The following is a 14,187-nucleotide window of genomic DNA, read 5'->3' on the forward strand; positions in this document are numbered from 1 at the left end:
TCGCTGCCATGCAACGCCTGGCCTTTGCCGTAAATTGCCTAAGCTCTCAAAACTCCAAACATCTGAGCTGTATCCTCAATGTTCCTATCGCTTTTACGCACTGGTGAAGCCTCATGGGGGCAGGGGTTTATCTTTCACTGCAGCCAGACGTGACTGCTCCTGTCTGCTGCCGTCTGATGGATGATGCCAGCGTGCCTGCGTGCATTACACATTTCTTCAATTTCAAGGACCGGTGAAGGCAGACTGAAGAATGGTGCCCATGAGCAATATTGTTTAGGCCAGCTGGGCAATGCTAGTTAGCTGCTTTCTTCCACCATACCAGTTTGCTCCTGGAACTGCAGCTCAGCTCCAACCAGGCCAGTGCTGCCGAGTGGTAAAACGGCACACAAGCCGAGGACAGGCCATTTTGGAGGAAAGACGGGAACGAATCTCATTACTTTAGTTGATGCGTACCTGAAAAAGCACCTGCCGAAACCCGGGATCGAACCAGGGACCTTTAGATCTTCAGTCTAACGCTCTCCCAACTGAGCTATTTCGGCCTCCTGAGTGCCCGGTGGCCAATGGCCTTCCACGGGAGGGGTACAAACTGTAGTACAGCACTGATGGACTGCCGAGTGGTAAAACGGCACACAAGCCGAGGACAGGCCATTTTGGAGGAAAGACGGGAACGAATCTCATTACTTTAGTTGATGCGTAAGTAAAAAAGCACCTGCCGAAACCCGGATCGAACCAGGGACCTTTAGATCTTCAGTCTAACGCTCTCCCAACTGAGCTATTTCGGCCTCCTGAGTGCCCCGTGGCCAATGTGCAGTGTCCCAGAACATGCAGACTACTATTCCTATTATGGCCATTTCTCTTGCTGTGTCAATGCCTGTTCTGGTAAGTGTTTGCACTGCAACTGCTGCTGGTTTTCCCCTAGTATTCTCTGGTAATGTGCATTCTCATGTGTGTTCTCATGTATTCCTGTGTATTATTACAGTGTACAGTGGTATGCAAGGCTGTTGATCACGTGACCTGTAACCATGGTTCCTCCAATGGCCGACTAGTTCTGGCCAGGAGCAACCATGTGACCTCCCACTTCCTCCTAACAAGTTAGTCTTCCCCCTGCTTCCAAGCAAGGAGGTTGTGTGGTTCTATCCTCTCCCACAGAAGAGTGACTAAGTCTGCTGCTATATACCAGTCTTCGGCTGTTTCTGCCTGCTCAAGTGTCCGGAGTCTTCTCTCTCATCTGGGTGTCATTCCGTTATCTCTCCTCATCGCTGCAAGGATTCACAGCAAGTATTATTCTCAAGCTAATCCACCCAGCAACGCTATTTCTCTCATACTCCTACTCCCATCATCCGGCACGTATTCTCACAGCCTATGCAGCACCACTCCTGCTTTATTTGTCAAAGCCTGCTATATACCCGGTTGCATCCGGACAGAACTGTTGCTACTAGTTACCTCATCTATAATAAAACCGCTGTTACTGAACCCTGGCATTGGTGTCCACTAACTGGTGCCCTGACTAAGTGCAGCGAAGAATCGCATGCCCATCATCACCCGCAGATTCCACAGACCGGCCCTACAGCTGTGCCGCCCTCAGGTCTATACCGTGACAAGTATAACCCCTGCAGCTGCCCCGGTCATTGCCCGCTCATAACACCAGCACTGCGGAAGTGGCCCCCAGGGGCCAGGGCATCGCATTTTTGGCGTCACGAACAGGATACACACGCCACGCGGTGTACAAGATCTATAGTTTATTATCGTCTCCAGAGACTTTGCTAAAATTGCCATGGGAGTTTTGATTACTGAGTCGCTGCACGGCTTAGACTGTACACAAAATGGCCGCTTCTTGCTGTTATTTCTACCTGCGCCATCCCCCGGTGACGAGGGGGTTAACTGCCATGCGGCCGAGAAGCGGGAATTGCTTGGCGCCATTGATAATGACTGTGTCTCTCCTGATTGGCCGGCCGCTTCCACTGACGTCATTGTTGCTGGGCAGACTTTGGAGCCTGATCCTCCAGCCTGGCGCTCCTCCACTTCCTGCTACAAGTTCCGGCCAGTGGAACGCAAGATGGCGGCCTATGAAGAGCACCTGCCTGCAGCCCCAGCGCTTGTGATGCCTACACTGCCTGAGAGTCTGCCTCTGCTCAATCCTGCGTGCCTGCTAATGCCGCCACCCTCCGACAGCGATATCAGTTGGGGCTCTACACCAGTCTCCAACGGTCCGGAGGAAGAGCCTGTCTCCATCGCCAGCGTCTCACCGGGATCTCGTTGCTCCAGCACTCCCGAGGTTGCCTTCTCCACAGGAGGATCGACCTCGCCAGAAAACGATGGATCCGTGAGTACCGGGGTTCCGGGCGCCCCTCTTCCTGCCTCTAGCCAGGGGGATAACTTTAAGGCCACCTGCTACGCCAGTCCCTGGAGGCTCCCCGGGCCTGAGTCACCATCCCTGCCTCAGTGGGTGTTTGGGGACGACCCGGTTATCAAGAAGTTGGCGGATGAGATCAAGCAGGCCCTAACCTTGCTACCTCCGGTGGCTAAAGCCCCCCTCACCATGGCTACTACGGTGACTTCCCCTACCACTGCCGTGGCTAAAGCTGCGACCACCACCGCTACCTACCATGTGGCCCCTACTGTCTCTCCTGTGACCACAGTAGCCCCTACTGTCTCTCCTGTGACCACCGTGACCCCTAGCCTCGTGGTCACCACCGCAGCAGATGATGCTCCTGCTCCGGCTTCCTCCCGGTATTATCCCTGGGAGAAAAAGAGGGGTGCCACTTGGGGTCCTCCAGGACATTTCTGTTAAATGTCCTCCCAAGGGCTGAGTTCTATGACTGTGTTTTTTTTTTTTGTGTGCTGTTTCACCATTCCAGTTCATGCAACGTTTAAGGTTCGTGCCTGGTCCTCCTGACCAAGTTCCCTGTACTAACCAGCCATGAGCTGATGGACACTTACCATAACAAAAAGTTCTCTAGTGCCTGTCCCAGAGCCTTTTACATGGACGATGTCTATTTGCCTAAAAGAGACTCTACCTCACAGAGACACTTAACCCCTTCCTTCCTAATGCACTTTCCTGTGATTGTGTGTTCCACACAGGGTATTATTGCACTCATTTCATTATTGCACTTATTGTACTATTGCATTCTAGTGTTATCAAAGTCTTTGTATTTCCTCCTCTGAGTAAGCACAAGGTTACATAGATTGCCTCAGAGTAGAGCGCCTCTTTTGTAAAACAGTATATTTTCCAGTGTCTAAGTCAGATAGCTCCTCCTCTGAGTAAGAGAAGTCAGTTTACATATACCTCAGAGAAAGTCCAGTTTATGTAGGAGTGTATTTTCTCATCCAGTCTCATTATTGTGTATTATTATCATATCTATAGCTGGAAAGATTTAGTTAAGCCAGTTAGTATGTAGATTTGTCTCAGATTTTCATTCAGATTTTTCTCAGATTTTCATTCAGATTCATGTGAGCCAGTTCTCCTCAAGACCTCGCAGTATTTGTTGTCCCTTGTGTTCCCTTCCTTTTGTTTCCAGTATTTGTTCACCTCTGTCTTGTCCCAACACAGTAGTTATCACACATAGTCATACCTAACCTTCACACTTGTCCATACATACCGCACCTTGGATACCTTTTCGGGTGTTTGGCCTGTGGAGTGCTTGTGTGTGTGATTGAGTGGTATGAAAGGGAGCTCCCCATGCATGATTGCTTTTATTATTTTGTTCTTTTCTCTTCCAGGTATCCAAGACACTACTCAGACACGCCAAGGTAGTACACAGGTCTTCACAGTTCTTTTCCAGTAGGGTAACACATTTAACAGAAAACCTACTGTCTAACTGGCTGGAATATGGAGGGTCACCCGCCAGCAGTTAAGTTGTCCTGGCTTACACGTCAGATGGTTCACGCACTAGCTACCTGGTCGCCAGAGTACGTTAGGCACCCCTAGGTGAAGTCCTGCCACTAGGGTTTCTCATTCTCTCTCTCTTCACACCTGTGCCTTGGGCGTGGGAAACACACACCTCATCACACTTACTCTCATCATTCATTCCTGTTGTTTGATTGTCCAGTCTATTTATGTTTGCTGCCTTCTAGATTCGCCGAGGTCGGCTCAAATTTGCTAGGGAGGTATGCAGTGTCCCAGAACATGCAGACTACTATTCCTATTATGGCCATTTCTCTTGCTGTGTCAATGCCTGTTCTGGTAAGTGTTTGCACTGCAACTGCTGCTGGTTTTCCCCTAGTATTCTCTGGTAATGTGCATTCTCATGTGTGTTCTCATGTATTCCTGTGTATTATTACAGTGTACAGTGGTATGCAAGGCTGTTGATCACGTGACCTGTAACCATGGTTCCTCCAATGGCCGACTAGTTCTGGCCAGGAGCAACCATGTGACCTCCCACTTCCTCCTAACAAGTTAGTCTTCCCCCTGCTTCCAAGCAAGGAGGTTGTGTGGTTCTATCCTCTCCCACAGAAGAGTGACTAAGTCTGCTGCTATATACCAGTCTTCGGCTGTTTCTGCCTGCTCAAGTGTCCGGAGTCTTCTCTCTCATCTGGGTGTCATTCCGTTATCTCTCCTCATCGCTGCAAGGATTCACAGCAAGTATTATTCTCAAGCTAATCCACCCAGCAACGCTATTTCTCTCATACTCCTACTCCCATCATCCGGCACGTATTCTCACAGCCTATGCAGCACCACTCCTGCTTTATTTGTCAAAGCCTGCTATATACCCGGTTGCATCCGGACAGAACTGTTGCTACTAGTTACCTCATCTATAATAAAACCGCTGTTACTGAACCCTGGCATTGGTGTCCACTAACTGGTGCCCTGACTAAGTGCAGCGAAGAATCGCATGCCCATCATCACCCGCAGATTCCACAGACCGGCCCTACAGCTGTGCCGCCCTCAGGTCTATACCGTGACAAGTATAACCCCTGCAGCTGCCCCGGTCATTGCCCGCTCATAACACCAGCACTGCGGAAGTGGCCCCCAGGGGCCAGGGCATCGCAAATGGCCTTCCACGGGAGGGGTACAAACTGTAGTACAGCACTTCTCCCAAAGTACTATCTGGAGCTACCAAGAGCTGAGGAGCCACAAGCATGGAGCTGGGCAGTCACACGTGTCTTCCTGACCCTTGCTTGGGTAGTACACAAGATTGTAATATACACCCAATGACGGTCATGGTTTTTCCTTTGGAGAAGTTCTCCCGCTAAGGCTTAAGGAGTAGAATAGTTCTGTTTGGAAAAGTACACTACCTTGCAGACAGGTTGTCAGGATGGCCGAGCGGTCTAAGGCGCTGCGTTCAGGTCGCAGTCTCCTCTGGAGGCGTGGGTTCGAATCCCGCTTCTGACAGTGGACTGAAGCGCGGGCTTTGTCTTTCTCTTTACTTAACTATCTCCTTTCTAGGAGGTTGCCGAGTAGAAGAGCGTAGAAAAACAGAATTTGATAGCGCAGGTTCTTTCAGGGAATCTCCAGAGCAAGGGTCTTCTTTTCTGAGCCTCACCAAACCCTTATTCAAAGAGCTTCTAAAATCCCACCACCTCCAAGAAACCCTACATCGTTCTGATGGACTGTAAGCTGAATTTTTAAATTCCTCTTCGCTGCCATGCAACGCCTGGCCTTTGCCGTAAATTGCCTAAGCTCTCAAAACTCCAAACATCTGAGCTGTATCCTCAATGTTCCTGGCGCTTTTACGCACTGGTGAAGCCTCATGGGGGCAGGGGTTTATCTTTCACTGCAGCCAGACGTGACTGCTCCTGTCTGCTGCCGTCTGATGGATGATGCCAGCGTGCCTGCGTGCATTACACATTTCTTCAATTTCAAGGACCGGTGAAGGCAGACTGAAGAATGGTGCCCATGAGCAATATTGTTTAGGCCAGCTGGGCAATGCTAGTTAGCTGCTTTCTTCCACCATACCAGTTTGCTCCTGGAACTGCAGCTCAGCTCCAACCAGGCCAGTGCTGCCGAGTGGTAAAACGGCACACAAGCCGAGGACAGGCCATTTTGGAGGAAAGACGGGAACGAATCTCATTACTTTAGTTGATGCGTAAGTAAAAAAGCACCTGCCGAAACCCGGGATCGAACCAGGGACCTTTAGATCTTCAGTCTAACGCTCTCCCAACTGAGCTATTTCGGCCTCCTGAGTGCCCAGTGGCCAATGGCCTTCCACGGGAGGGGTACAAACTGTAGTACAGCACTTCTCCCAAAGTACTATCTGGAGCTACCAAGAGCTGAGGAGCCACAAGCATGGAGCTGGGCAGTCACACGTGTCTTCCTGACCCTTGCTTGGGTAGTACACAAGATTGTAATATACACCCAATGACGGTCATGGTTTTTTCCTTTGGAGAAGTTCTCCCGCTAAGGCTTAAGGAGTAGAATAGTTCTGTTTGGAAAAGTACACTACCTTGCAGACAGGTTGTCAGGATGGCCGAGCGGTCTAAGGCGCTGCGTTCAGGTCGCAGTCTCCTCTGGAGGCGTGGGTTCGAATCCCGCTTCTGACAGTGGACTGAAGCGCGGGCTTTGTCTTTCTCTTTACTTAACTATCTCCTTTCTAGGAGGTTGCCGAGTAGAAGAGCGTAGAAAAACAGAATTTGATAGCGCAGGTTCTTTCAGGGAATCTCCAGAGCAAGGGTCTTCTTTTCTGAGCCTCACCAAACCCTTATTCAAAGAGCTTCTAAAATCCCACCACCTCCAAGAAACCCTACATCGTTCTGATGGACTGTAAGCTGAATTTTTAAATTCCTCTTCGCTGCCATGCAACGCCTGGCCTTTGCCGTAAATTGCCTAAGCTCTCAAAACTCTAAACATCTGAGCTGTATCCTCAATGTTCCTGGCGCTTTTACGCACTGGTGAAGCCTCATGGGGGCAGGGGTTTATCTTTCACTGCAGCCAGACGTGACTGCTCCTGTCTGCTGCCGTCTGATGGATGATGCCAGCGTGCCTGCGTGCATTACACATTTCTTCAATTTCAAGGACCGGTGAAGGCAGACTGAAGAATGGTGCCCATGAGCAATATTGTTTAGGCCAGCTGGGCAATGCTAGTTAGCTGCTTTCTTCCACCATACCAGTTTGCTCCTGGAACTGCAGCTCAGCTCCAACCAGGCCAGTGCTGCCGAGTGGTAAAACGGCACACAAGCCGAGGACAGGCCATTTTGGAGGAAAGACGGGAACGAATCTCATTACTTTAGTTGATGCGTACCTAAAAAAGCACCTGCCGAAACCCGGGATCGAACCAGGGACCTTTAGATCTTCAGTCTAACGCTCTCCCAACTGAGCTATTTCGGCCTCCTGAGTGCCCGGTGGCCAATGGCCTTCCACGGGAGGGGTACAAACTGTAGTACAGCACTGATGGACTGCCGAGTGGTAAAACGGCACACAAGCCGAGGACAGGCCATTTTGGAGGAAAGACGGGAACGAATCTCATTACTTTAGTTGATGCGTAAGTAAAAAAGCACCTGCCGAAACCCGGGATCGAACCAGGGACCTTTAGATCTTCAGTCTAACGCTCTCCCAACTGAGCTATTTCGGCCTCCTGAGTGCCCGGTGGCCAATGGCCTTCCACGGGAGGGGTACAAACTGTAGTACAGCACTTCTCCCAAAGTACTATCTGGAGCTACCAAGAGCTGAGGAGCCACAAGCATGGAGCTGGGCAGTCACACGTGTCTTCCTGACCCTTGCTTGGGTAGTACACAAGATTGTAATATACACCCAATGACGGTCATGGTTTTTCCTTTGGAGAAGTTCTCCCGCTAAGGCTTAAGGAGTAGAATAGTTCTGTTTGGAAAAGTACACTACCTTGCAGACAGGTTGTCAGGATGGCCGAGCGGTCTAAGGCGCTGCGTTCAGGTCGCAGTCTCCTCTGGAGGCGTGGGTTCGAATCCCACTTCTGACAGTGGACTGAAGCGCGGGCTTTGTCTTTCTCTTTACTTAACTATCTCCTTTCTAGGAGGTTGCCGAGTAGAAGAGCGTAGAAAAACAGAATTTGATAGCGCAGGTTCTTTCAGGGAATCTCCAGAGCAAGGGTGTTCTTTTCTGAGCCTCACCAAACCCTTATTCAAAGAGCTTCTAAAATCCCACCACCTCCAAGAAACCCTACATCGTTCTGATGGACTGTAAGCTGAATTTTTAAATTCCTCTTCGCTGCCATGCAACGCCTGGCCTTTGCCGTAAATTGCCTAAGCTCTCAAAACTCTAAACATCTGAGCTGTATCCTCAATGTTCCTGGCGCTTTTACGCACTGGTGAAGCCTCATGGGGGCAGGGGTTTATCTTTCACTGCAGCCAGACGTGACTGCTCCTGTCTGCTGCCGTCTGATGGATGATGCCAGCGTGCCTGCGTGCATTACACATTTCTTCAATTTCAAGGACCGGTGAAGGCAGACTGAAGAATGGTGCCCATGAGCAATATTGTTTAGGCCAGCTGGGCAATGCTAGTTAGCTGCTTTCTTCCACCATACCAGTTTGCTCCTGGAACTGCAGCTCAGCTCCAACCAGGCCAGTGCTGCCGAGTGGTAAAACGGCACACAAGCCGAGGACAGGCCATTTTGGAGGAAAGACGGGAACGAATCTCATTACTTTAGTTGATGCGTACCTAAAAAAGCCCCTGCCGAAACCCGGGATCGAACCAGGGACCTTTAGATCTTCAGTCTAACGCTCTCCCAACTGAGCTATTTCGGCCTCCTGAGTGCCCGGTGGCCAATGGCCTTCCACGGGAGGGGTACAAACTGTAGTACAGCACTGATGGACTGCCGAGTGGTAAAACGGCACACAAGCCGAGGACAGGCCATTTTGGAGGAAAGACGGGAACGAATCTCATTACTTTAGTTGATGCGTAAGTAAAAAAGCACCTGCCGAAACCCGGGATCGAACCAGGGACCTTTAGATCTTCAGTCTAACGCTCTCCCAACTGAGCTATTTCGGCCTCCTGAGTGCCCGGTGGCCAATGGCCTTCCACGGGAGGGGTACAAACTGTAGTACAGCACTTCTCCCAAAGTACTATCTGGAGCTACCAAGAGCTGAGGAGCCACAAGCATGGAGCTGGGCAGTCACACGTGTCTTCCTGACCCTTGCTTGGGTAGTACACAAGATTGTAATATACACCCAATGACGGTCATGGTTTTTCCTTTGGAGAAGTTCTCCCGCTAAGGCTTAAGGAGTAGAATAGTTCTGTTTGGAAAAGTACACTACCTTGCAGACAGGTTGTCAGGATGGCCGAGCGGTCTAAGGCGCTGCGTTCAGGTCGCAGTCTCCTCTGGAGGCGTGGGTTCGAATCCCGCTTCTGACAGTGGACTGAAGCGCGGGCTTTGTCTTTCTCTTTACTTAACTATCTCCTTTCTAGGAGGTTGCCGAGTAGAAGAGCGTAGAAAAACAGAATTTGATAGCGCAGGTTCTTTCAGGGAATCTCCAGAGCAAGGGTCTTCTTTTCTGAGCCTCACCAAACCCTTATTCAAAGAGCTTCTAAAATCCCACCACCTCCAAGAAACCCTACATCGTTCTGATGGACTGTAAGCTGAATTTTTAAATTCCTCTTCGCTGCCATGCAACGCCTGGCCTTTGCCGTAAATTGCCTAAGCTCTCAAAACTCCAAACATCTGAGCTGTATCCTCAATGTTCCTGGCGCTTTTACGCACTGGTGAAGCCTCATGGGGGCAGGGGTTTATCTTTCACTGCAGCCAGACGTGACTGCTCCTGTCTGCTGCCGTCTGATGGATGATGCCAGCGTGCCTGCGTGCATTACACATTTCTTCAATTTCAAGGACCGGTGAAGGCAGACTGAAGAATGGTGCCCATGAGCAATATTGTTTAGGCCAGCTGGGCAATGCTAGTTAGCTGCTTTCTTCCACCATACCAGTTTGCTCCTGGAACTGCAGCTCAGCTCCAACCAGGCCAGTGCTGCCGAGTGGTAAAACGGCACACAAGCCGAGGACAGGCCATTTTGGAGGAAAGACGGGAACGAATCTCATTACTTTAGTTGATGCGTAAGTAAAAAAGCACCTGCCGAAACCCGGGATCGAACCAGGGACCTTTAGATCTTCAGTCTAACGCTCTCCCAACTGAGCTATTTCGGCCTCCTGAGTGCCCGGTGGCCAATGGCCTTCCACGGGAGGGGTACAAACTGTAGTACAGCACTTCTCCCAAAGTACTATCTGGAGCTACCAAGAGCTGAGGAGCCACAAGCATGGAGCTGGGCAGTCACACGTGTCTTCCTGACCCTTGCTTGGGTAGTACACAAGATTGTAATATACACCCAATGACGGTCATGGTTTTTCCTTTGGAGAAGTTCTCCCGCTAAGGCTTAAGGAGTAGAATAGTTCTGTTTGGAAAAGTACACTACCTTGCAGACAGGTTGTCAGGATGGCCGAGCGGTCTAAGGCGCTGCGTTCAGGTCGCAGTCTCCTCTGGAGGCGTGGGTTCGAATCCCGCTTCTGACAGTGGACTGAAGCGCGCGGGCTTTGTCTTTCTCTTTACTTAACTATCTCCTTTCTAGGAGGTTGCCGAGTAGAAGAGCGTAGAAAAACAGAATTTGATAGCGCAGGTTCTTTCAGGGAATCTCCAGAGCAAGGGTGTTCTTTTCTGAGCCTCACCAAACCCTTATTCAAAGAGCTTCTAAAATCCCACCACCTCCAAGAAACCCTACATCGTTCTGATGGACTGTAAGCTGAATTTTTAAATTCCTCTTCGCTGCCATGCAACGCCTGGCCTTTGCCGTAAATTGCCTAAGCTCTCAAAACTCTAAACATCTGAGCTGTATCCTCAATGTTCCTGGCGCTTTTACGCACTGGTGAAGCCTCATGGGGGCAGGGGTTTATCTTTCACTGCAGCCAGACGTGACTGCTCCTGTCTGCTGCCGTCTGATGGATGATGCCAGCGTGCCTGCGTGCATTACACATTTCTTCAATTTCAAGGACCGGTGAAGGCAGACTGAAGAATGGTGCCCATGAGCAATATTGTTTAGGCCAGCTGGGCAATGCTAGTTAGCTGCTTTCTTCCACCATACCAGTTTGCTCCTGGAACTGCAGCTCAGCTCCAACCAGGCCAGTGCTGCCGAGTGGTAAAACGGCACACAAGCCGAGGACAGGCCATTTTGGAGGAAAGACGGGAACGAATCTCATTACTTTAGTTGATGCGTACCTAAAAAAGCACCTGCCGAAACCCGGGATCGAACCAGGGACCTTTAGATCTTCAGTCTAACGCTCTCCCAACTGAGCTATTTCGGCCTCCTGAGTGCCCGGTGGCCAATGGCCTTCCACGGGAGGGGTACAAACTGTAGTACAGCACTTCTCCCAAAGTACTATCTGGAGCTACCAAGAGCTGAGGAGCCACAAGCATGGAGCTGGGCAGTCACACGTGTCTTCCTGACCCTTGCTTGGGTAGTACACAAGATTGTAATATACACCCAATGACGGTCATGGTTTTTCCTTTGGAGAAGTTCTCCCGCTAAGGCTTAAGGAGTAGAATAGTTCTGTTTGGAAAAGTACACTACCTTGCAGACAGGTTGTCAGGATGGCCGAGCGGTCTAAGGCGCTGCGTTCAGGTCGCAGTCTCCTCTGGAGGCGTGGGTTCGAATCCCGCTTCTGACAGTGGACTGAAGCGCGGGCTTTGTCTTTCTCTTTACTTAACTATCTCCTTTCTAGGAGGTTGCCGAGTAGAAGAGCGTAGAAAAACAGAATTTGATAGCGCAGGTTCTTTCAGGGAATCTCCAGAGCAAGGGTCTTCTTTTCTGAGCCTCACCAAACCCTTATTCAAAGAGCTTCTAAAATCCCACCACCTCCAAGAAACCCTACATCGTTCTGATGGACTGTAAGCTGAATTTTTAAATTCCTCTTCGCTGCCATGCAACGCCTGGCCTTTGCCGTAAATTGCCTAAGCTCTCAAAACTCTAAACATCTGAGCTGTATCCTCAATGTTCCTGGCGCTTTTACGCACTGGTGAAGCCTCATGGGGGCAGGGGTTTATCTTTCACTGCAGCCAGACGTGACTGCTCCTGTCTGCTGCCGTCTGATGGATGATGCCAGCGTGCCTGCGTGCATTACACATTTCTTCAATTTCAAGGACCGGTGAAGGCAGACTGAAGAATGGTGCCCATGAGCAATATTGTTTAGGCCAGCTGGGCAATGCTAGTTAGCTGCTTTCTTCCACCATACCAGTTTGCTCCTGGAACTGCAGCTCAGCTCCAACCAGGCCAGTGCTGCCGAGTGGTAAAACGGCACACAAGCCGAGGACAGGCCATTTTGGAGGAAAGACGGGAACGAATCTCATTACTTTAGTTGATGCGTACCTAAAAAAGCACCTGCCGAAACCCGGGATCGAACCAGGGACCTTTAGATCTTCAGTCTAACGCTCTCCCAACTGAGCTATTTCGGCCTCCTGAGTGCCCGGTGGCCAATGGCCTTCCACGGGAGGGGTACAAACTGTAGTACAGCACTGATGGACTGCCGAGTGGTAAAACGGCACACAAGCCGAGGACAGGCCATTTTGGAGGAAAGACGGGAACGAATCTCATTACTTTAGTTGATGCGTAAGTAAAAAAGCACCTGCCGAAACCCGGGATCGAACCAGGGACCTTTAGATCTTCAGTCTAACGCTCTCCCAACTGAGCTATTTCGGCCTCCTGAGTGCCCGGTGGCCAATGGCCTTCCACGGGAGGGGTACAAACTGTAGTACAGCACTTCTCCCAAAGTACTATCTGGAGCTACCAAGAGCTGAGGAGCCACAAGCATGGAGCTGGGCAGTCACACGTGTCTTCCTGACCCTTGCTTGGGTAGTACACAAGATTGTAATATACACCCAATGACGGTCATGGTTTTTCCTTTGGAGAAGTTCTCCCGCTAAGGCTTAAGGAGTAGAATAGTTCTGTTTGGAAAAGTACACTACCTTGCAGACAGGTTGTCAGGATGGCCGAGCGGTCTAAGGCGCTGCGTTCAGGTCGCAGTCTCCTCTGGAGGCGTGGGTTCGAATCCCACTTCTGACAGTGGACTGAAGCGCGGGCTTTGTCTTTCTCTTTACTTAACTATCTCCTTTCTAGGAGGTTGCCGAGTAGAAGAGCGTAGAAAAACAGAATTTGATAGCGCAGGTTCTTTCAGGGAATCTCCAGAGCAAGGGTGTTCTTTTCTGAGCCTCACCAAACCCTTATTCAAAGAGCTTCTAAAATCCCACCACCTCCAAGAAACCCTACATCGTTCTGATGGACTGTAAGCTGAATTTTTAAATTCCTCTTCGCTGCCATGCAACGCCTGGCCTTTGCCGTAAATTGCCTAAGCTCTCAAAACTCTAAACATCTGAGCTGTATCCTCAATGTTCCTGGCGCTTTTACGCACTGGTGAAGCCTCATGGGGGCAGGGGTTTATCTTTCACTGCAGCCAGACGTGACTGCTCCTGTCTGCTGCCGTCTGATGGATGATGCCAGCGTGCCTGCGTGCATTACACATTTCTTCAATTTCAAGGACCGGTGAAGGCAGACTGAAGAATGGTGCCCATGAGCAATATTGTTTAGGCCAGCTGGGCAATGCTAGTTAGCTGCTTTCTTCCACCATACCAGTTTGCTCCTGGAACTGCAGCTCAGCTCCAACCAGGCCAGTGCTGCCGAGTGGTAAAACGGCACACAAGCCGAGGACAGGCCATTTTGGAGGAAAGACGGGAACGAATCTCATTACTTTAGTTGATGCGTACCTAAAAAAGCCCCTGCCGAAACCCGGGATCGAACCAGGGACCTTTAGATCTTCAGTCTAACGCTCTCCCAACTGAGCTATTTCGGCCTCCTGAGTGCCCGGTGGCCAATGGCCTTCCACGGGAGGGGTACAAACTGTAGTACAGCACTGATGGACTGCCGAGTGGTAAAACGGCACACAAGCCGAGGACAGGCCATTTTGGAGGAAAGACGGGAACGAATCTCATTACTTTAGTTGATGCGTAAGTAAAAAAGCACCTGCCGAAACCCGGGATCGAACCAGGGACCTTTAGATCTTCAGTCTAACGCTCTCCCAACTGAGCTATTTCGGCCTCCTGAGTGCCCGGTGGCCAATGGCCTTCCACGGGAGGGGTACAAACTGTAGTACAGCACTTCTCCCAAAGTACTATCTGGAGCTACCAAGAGCTGAGGAGCCACAAGCATGGAGCTGGGCAGTCACACGTGTCTTCCTGACCCTTGCTTGGGTAGTACACAAGATTGTAATATACACCCAATGACGGTCATGGTTTTTCCTTTGGAGA

The 14,187-nt window shown here is 50.4% G+C and overlaps 14 non-coding genes across 14 annotated transcripts; 2 read left to right on the plus strand and 12 right to left on the minus strand.

The window, feature by feature from the left end:
- Positions 1 to 466: 466 nt before the first annotated feature.
- TRNAF-GAA (transfer RNA phenylalanine (anticodon GAA)) lies at positions 467 to 539 on the minus strand. Its single transcript has one exon. It is a non-coding gene; the product is annotated as a tRNA-Phe (tRNA).
- A 5,504-nt stretch (positions 540 to 6,043) lies between these two features.
- TRNAF-GAA (transfer RNA phenylalanine (anticodon GAA)) lies at positions 6,044 to 6,116 on the minus strand. The gene has a single exon. It is a non-coding gene; the product is annotated as a tRNA-Phe (tRNA).
- Positions 6,117 to 7,191: 1,075 nt separating this feature from the next.
- Positions 7,192 to 7,264, minus strand: TRNAF-GAA (transfer RNA phenylalanine (anticodon GAA)). Its single transcript has one exon. It is a non-coding gene; the product is annotated as a tRNA-Phe (tRNA).
- Positions 7,265 to 7,435: 171 nt separating this feature from the next.
- Positions 7,436 to 7,508, minus strand: TRNAF-GAA (transfer RNA phenylalanine (anticodon GAA)). The gene has a single exon. It is a non-coding gene; the product is annotated as a tRNA-Phe (tRNA).
- A 280-nt stretch (positions 7,509 to 7,788) lies between these two features.
- On the plus strand, positions 7,789 to 7,871 carry TRNAL-CAG (transfer RNA leucine (anticodon CAG)). The gene has a single exon. It is a non-coding gene; the product is annotated as a tRNA-Leu (tRNA).
- Positions 7,872 to 8,582: 711 nt separating this feature from the next.
- Positions 8,583 to 8,655, minus strand: TRNAF-GAA (transfer RNA phenylalanine (anticodon GAA)). Its single transcript has one exon. It is a non-coding gene; the product is annotated as a tRNA-Phe (tRNA).
- A 171-nt stretch (positions 8,656 to 8,826) lies between these two features.
- Positions 8,827 to 8,899, minus strand: TRNAF-GAA (transfer RNA phenylalanine (anticodon GAA)). The gene has a single exon. It is a non-coding gene; the product is annotated as a tRNA-Phe (tRNA).
- A 1,074-nt stretch (positions 8,900 to 9,973) lies between these two features.
- Positions 9,974 to 10,046, minus strand: TRNAF-GAA (transfer RNA phenylalanine (anticodon GAA)). Its single transcript has one exon. It is a non-coding gene; the product is annotated as a tRNA-Phe (tRNA).
- Positions 10,047 to 11,122: 1,076 nt separating this feature from the next.
- Positions 11,123 to 11,195, minus strand: TRNAF-GAA (transfer RNA phenylalanine (anticodon GAA)). The gene has a single exon. It is a non-coding gene; the product is annotated as a tRNA-Phe (tRNA).
- A 1,074-nt stretch (positions 11,196 to 12,269) lies between these two features.
- Positions 12,270 to 12,342, minus strand: TRNAF-GAA (transfer RNA phenylalanine (anticodon GAA)). The gene has a single exon. It is a non-coding gene; the product is annotated as a tRNA-Phe (tRNA).
- Positions 12,343 to 12,513: 171 nt separating this feature from the next.
- Positions 12,514 to 12,586, minus strand: TRNAF-GAA (transfer RNA phenylalanine (anticodon GAA)). Its single transcript has one exon. It is a non-coding gene; the product is annotated as a tRNA-Phe (tRNA).
- Positions 12,587 to 12,866: 280 nt separating this feature from the next.
- TRNAL-CAG (transfer RNA leucine (anticodon CAG)) lies at positions 12,867 to 12,949 on the plus strand. The gene has a single exon. It is a non-coding gene; the product is annotated as a tRNA-Leu (tRNA).
- A 711-nt stretch (positions 12,950 to 13,660) lies between these two features.
- TRNAF-GAA (transfer RNA phenylalanine (anticodon GAA)) lies at positions 13,661 to 13,733 on the minus strand. The gene has a single exon. It is a non-coding gene; the product is annotated as a tRNA-Phe (tRNA).
- A 171-nt stretch (positions 13,734 to 13,904) lies between these two features.
- TRNAF-GAA (transfer RNA phenylalanine (anticodon GAA)) lies at positions 13,905 to 13,977 on the minus strand. Its single transcript has one exon. It is a non-coding gene; the product is annotated as a tRNA-Phe (tRNA).
- Between the last annotated feature and the right edge of the window lie 210 nt (positions 13,978 to 14,187).

The sequence above is a fragment of the Dendropsophus ebraccatus genome, chromosome 4 (assembly GCF_027789765.1).
Source record: "Dendropsophus ebraccatus isolate aDenEbr1 chromosome 4, aDenEbr1.pat, whole genome shotgun sequence".
NCBI classification, from domain to species: domain Eukaryota; kingdom Metazoa; phylum Chordata; class Amphibia; order Anura; family Hylidae; genus Dendropsophus; species Dendropsophus ebraccatus.